Below are 5,601 nucleotides of genomic sequence, written 5' to 3'. Positions count from 1 at the left end.
AACAGATTGCAAACTGATATGGGGAACTGAATGTAAGATTGTAGGGAGGGCAGAATGGGAAACGAAAATTGACAGGTTCACTCATCCCTATGTAGAACTCAAAGTGAGATAAAAGATAAGAATCAAGCTGGACAGTATATTCCTAAGAGGATGGACTTTACATTTCAATGCTTTAAAATAAAATCCTCCCTGATGTGAAAACTGAGATGGTTTTCAGGTGTGAAGCCTGAGAAAGGGAGATAGGGAGAAATAACCCCGAAAAAGAGAATAAGAAAGGGAGGCTGGTGGGTAATAAGCCAATGATAACTACCATATATACTCAAGTATAAGCTGACCTAAATATAAGCTGAGGCACCCAATTTTACCACAAAAACTTGGAAAACTTATTCTCGAGTATAAGCCTAGGGTGGGAAATGCAGCAGGTACTAGTAAATTTCAAAAATAAAAATAGATACCAATAACATTACATTAATTGAGGCATCAGTAGGTTAAATGTTTTTGAATATTTATTTTAAAGAAAAGCAGTAAACTAGTTCTGTAAATGGAAAAGAGGGTCAACAAAAACAGTATGGTATCAACAATAACTTTAAAAGTACAAAAACCTTCATCTCTATCCCTTCTCACTGTACTCAAACTACTCCCTCTTCCATTCCTCAGCTGCCTCATGAGAGCTCTCAAATATTCCACAGTACTTTACTCAAATCTCTTACCATTGTTTAAAACTGCCAGTTTTCCCTGTCCCCTCCAGCCTTTCAGTGTTTCTCCCTTATGACTGTCATGCCATGCTCACTACTCTTGTGCAACCTGACTTCACTTTTGCTTGCTGCCTTTATGCAAATCCAGGATTGTGATGCAGCAACCATGCCACCATGAAGGCCTTTCTTCCTAGGGAAAGAAAGGTACCTTGTGGACCATAAGCTAATTCTCGGCTATACTTCACAAGCCCACAGGTTTAATTTTTAAGGAAGGAAACTTCTTCTCAATGGATAAAGGGGATGCTGGTGCTATCTTACCTGACGTTTCCAGCCGTGATGACAACAGAACACAGGCGCTTCCCCTCTCCCCAAAAGGGCCTCTCTACAACACTGGTTCACCCAGCCTTCGGTCTGAAAACATTGGATATACACATATCAAAGGGCTTGAGTTCAAGCTCCCTCAAAGCTCCATGGGAGATTTGCATTCACTTCTCGCAGGAGGAGAGGGGCCCACACAGGCAAGAAAGACGCAACCCAGGGATCCAAAAGCAAACCAGGCCCCTTCTTCCCGTTGACCCTGAGGCGCGTCTTCAGCCTCCAAGGCCCCCAGGTATGGCGGGAAGTGTCAGGGAGGCCAAGGTGTGGAAGTGCGGTGGGGGGCAGCTTCACCTATGGAAATGTGTAGGTGTGAAGCTACGGTCAAGGCTCTGCAGCCAGCACAGTACCGTCCGGGGCAGCCCTGCGCGCCCCGAGCTGGTGGAGTAGGACCTGACTAGAGGCAGTTTCCCTTCGCGAGTGCCTTCTAGAACCATAACGGCCGCTCTGTCCATTTTTTTTTTAAAAGAAGCACGGCCACGCATGCATCGGAATGCCTGGGCTTCTTTAAGCGTTCACACACGAGCAACTGCGGGGCTGTTTGCACACACACAACTTTGCCGCTGTCGGCAAAGGAGGAGGAGGAGGAAGGAGCAGCCCAAAAGGGCTGCTTTCAGGCTGCTCATTCCTCCTCCGCCAACAACAGCCTCTGCCGCTTGCAAGTCATTTGTACTGCACCGGAGAACAGGTAAGTGGGACCTTCACTCGAGTATAAGCCAAGGGGGGCTTTTTCAGCATAAAAAATGTGCTGAAAAAGTCGGCTTATACTCGAGTATATACAGTAGTTGGATTAGTTTATGGGTGTTTTGTGCTATTCAGTATTAGCACAGATATGTTAAATTATAATAATATGTTTCCTGAAGATGGGCTGAATTTTGAAAATTAAATAGACTATTGTGCCATATAGAATTCAAGAAAAATGGGGTTATTCTTACAGTCTTAGTAATGGATAGTGATAGTTTTTAAGCTTTATAATCTAGAAAATGTTTTTCATATTACCTCATCCATACCATGCCCAATCACTTTGACCAAACTCTTGAAAATTAAAGCAACATTTGAGATGCAAGAAAAAATACTGTGCTATCTGAAGTTTGAGCATTTCCTTCTTCATATATATTTATTTGTTCAATTTTATCAACTCCACCCCATAAAACGAGAGATCTCTGTGTGACATGCAAGGCAGAAGCAATTTGTTTAAAAAACACAGTTCTGATAGGACAACTTAAGAAGCGGCAAATAAGACTGAAACACTTTAGAACAGAGATCAAAAGATTAAAACTTTGCAGAAATGATCAATTAGAATCAATAATATCCTCTGCTGCAAAGCTAAATACCACAGCATGGTTTAAAGTTTAAAAGCCTTTGGGAAGAAAGTGGGAGAGGAACTCCCTAACACTGAAGAGACATGAAACTTGATGCCAGGCTTCTATGAAGAGAACATTCCTTAACCAAGGGGCCAGTGGTGATAAGGCCCTTTCAAGAAGAGCCATGGAAGAATCCTGTGCTTCCCAACAGAGTTAAAAGCTCACCACATTTATACATATATGATTCCAATAATAAGCTCTTGTAACCTTTTGAATTGCTAAGGCTATTGAACTTCATCCAGTCATCTCTAAAGAAAACCACAATACTTGGTTCCATAACAAAATTATGAGCTGGTCATTTTAGAACTTGATAGAATTGGGGGGTTAGATAACACATAGCAATACCTCAGTCCATTGCAGTTCTTAATACAAGCAAACCCTGAACTCATAAACAGTCACTGTCCCTGGCTGGCATCAATATGGAAGAAGGGTAGGCATCGCTTTCACGGCTGAACCTTGTTTATGAAGCCTGAGCTTGCACAATGATTTGCCTTGTTTTCAGCAAACATAGTAGATACAGCTCCAGAATTCCATTTTTAACTGTTTTGCAATGTCTCAGTGGCACGTGCAAAGATAATGTTAATTCCCCAAATGCTTCAGGTGTTTAAAGATTAAAGCTGAAAGCTCGTTTTAGAAAGGCATTCCTAGACAATGCTTTAAACAGTCTGCGCTGATGGATGATTTACTAAATGAATCTCAAATGTCTCCAATGAACTCGCTTCCATGAATCTTTCATTTTGATATTTTTGCATTTCAAGTCACTTTCTCCTCTGCCTTAATTCCCCCGTGTCTAAAAGAAAAAGATTAATGTTTATAAAATATTCTAAGGTTGAAAACTGTAATGCATTAGAGATATACTACCAATAGATTCTGCACTCCAAAAAGTGCTTAAAGTTATGAGACAGTGCATCTATCACCATCTCATACCTGTCTTTAACTGATTTCCAAATAATATTTTGCAAATCACCAATGCTGACAGCATCAATATTACCATTTTAAGGTTACAATCCTCATCATGTTTACACACGAGTAAATACTATTGAATTCAGTCAGGCTTGCTCCTAGGTAAGTGACTATTCTGGCATTGCTGCCATTGGTCTTTTTGGTTTATTAGTTTGCAGCCTGATGTTTATTGTTTTAATGATTTGTGGCAAAGTACCATGAGTTCATTGTACTCATAGTACCGAAGGAAGACACATACTGCAGTCTAAATTCTGTTTGGTCAGTCAGTGTAATAATCTGAACAGCTGGGATGATATCACGCCTGCTCTGTACAGAAATTCAATTAGGAGGAGAGAAACAAGAAATCAAAGAACATTTTCCAGGATGTCAAATTGGAACCCTGCTGATCTATCCTTTCCTTCAGAAATGCTACTTAGGAACTGAAAAGCATTCTGAAGAAATAAAAGTGTTTGTTTCAGCTTTGAAAATGACCTAGCATCGTAACATAATTAAAGCGGGTAAATTAACCACATACAATATACTGGCTCACTATGTGATTGTGGTAATATTATAACACAGACGCACATTATATGTTGCTTGTCCCTTTGCCCCACTTCCCCCCAAGTCGTTAGAAACAATCATCAGCTGTCTCACATCAGTCAGACATAATCTGATCAATTTCACTTTGGAAATGGTCCCCTGTGAGCATCCACTGACTAGGGGAGGACAAATCATAGCTCCAGACAGAAATGCTGTCAGTTTTCAGTGCTTCTAACTTTGACGCATTCAGCTCACCTGCGTCCGGGCATTGGTCTGAAAATGTATGAAGCGAAGAGCAGGGCCGTGCATGTTAGACATGCCCCAATGCCCTGTCCATGCTGGAGCCACCCTTAACCTTTGTGCATTGACTTGGAAGGTCTGAAGTTGAATGCACATAGAAGCCTGAGCTGTGCAGCTGTGGTTCCTAATTGCAGGGTGGATACTGGGTGCAGTCAGCTGGATGCAAAATGCATTCCCCCTTCAACCTGCCCTCAAAGGTATAACAGTCTAAGGCTGCGTTCAACAGGGCTAGCATCTGCAGCTCTACAACGCATTTTCAGGCAAACACCTGAATAAAGCTTTTGTCTTCAATAAATTGGATGGCATTTGCCTCCCAAGCTCAGCATGATATACTCAGAAATGTCACAGATCGCTGAATAGAATCCCTTGAGGGCCTGCTAACTCACCCATCTAAATCATATCATCCCAGGGGGCAAGGACAAGGCCAGGTCTCCCCTGACACATTGTTGGATATGCAACAATGTCCAACAATTGAAGAGCCACAAGAAGGTGTCTTTGACTCCTCCGGGATTCCTAGTGGAGGGAGGAGATTCACCTGTTCAGAGGGCTCCATTCCCTCACAGCAAAGGTTATGTGCAGACTGGGAGCATTAAACAGAAGAAAAGGTAGGAGATAAATCGGATAACAGCCCATCTAGGTGCAAATACCTTTAATGCAAGGGTATGGAACCATTTTGGCTCAGCTGATGGGCAGTGGAGTTGAAACCAGTATGCAATTGAGAGCACACTTGAAGGTTTCTGATTCCGCATTGGCAGCTGTGTGTCCATCTGTGACACACCTGATGTCATATGGGCATAGTTTGGGGAAATTTGAATTATTGGTGGACCACGTCTGGCCCATAGATCAAAGGTTTCCCACCCTTGCTTTAATGCTTGGTGGAGTTGTGGCCCTTCATCAGCCTTAATATAACCAGCTCTCATTCCTTCATTCCTAGATAGAGGTGCAAGCCAACATTACAAGAAGAAGATGGCAAATTTATTACGGTTTCCAGTGGCAGAGATATTGTTGGATTTGTTTCTAACCCTAGTATCGTACTTAATCCAGTACTGTCCATATGATTCTGATGTTTCAAGATGACTACCTGTTCTGCAACCTAACACATGAAGAGAAGTTTGGAGACCGGCCGCATTTGGGGTTGTTTTGAGCAAGTGCGGGACAAATGCAGTTTTAACTGCACAAACATGCATATCTCTCTCTGAATATATCTGTAGGAAGTTACAAGGAAGCAAACTGGAAAGGAAAACAGCAGGATCACTGGTGGCTTCTTGCCCAGGGCCCCGTGAAAGTCTGCATTTAGTTGTGATCCAGTTAGCTTGCTTACATCCATTTCACATATTACACAAATGCAAATGGAGTCTGCCGCTGAGTGGCAGGAAGCTGTAGTC

General features: G+C 42.2%; 1 long non-coding RNA gene across 1 annotated transcript; it reads left to right on the top strand.

Moving 5' to 3' along the window:
* Positions 1 to 3,797: 3,797 nt before the first annotated feature.
* Positions 3,798 to 5,216, top strand: LOC310702390. The gene is made up of 2 exons (XR_014523488.1): positions 3,798 to 3,894; positions 5,151 to 5,216. It is a non-coding gene; the product is annotated as an uncharacterized lncRNA (long non-coding RNA).
* The last annotated feature ends 385 nt before the right edge of the window (positions 5,217 to 5,601 follow it).

This window comes from Podarcis liolepis (genome assembly GCF_965112155.1).
Source record: "Podarcis liolepis genome assembly, chromosome: 3".
Lineage (NCBI taxonomy): Eukaryota > Metazoa > Chordata > Lepidosauria > Squamata > Lacertidae > Podarcis > Podarcis liolepis.
The sequence above is the reverse complement of the archived record's forward strand: the minus strand, read 5'-3'. Positions and strand labels throughout refer to the sequence as shown.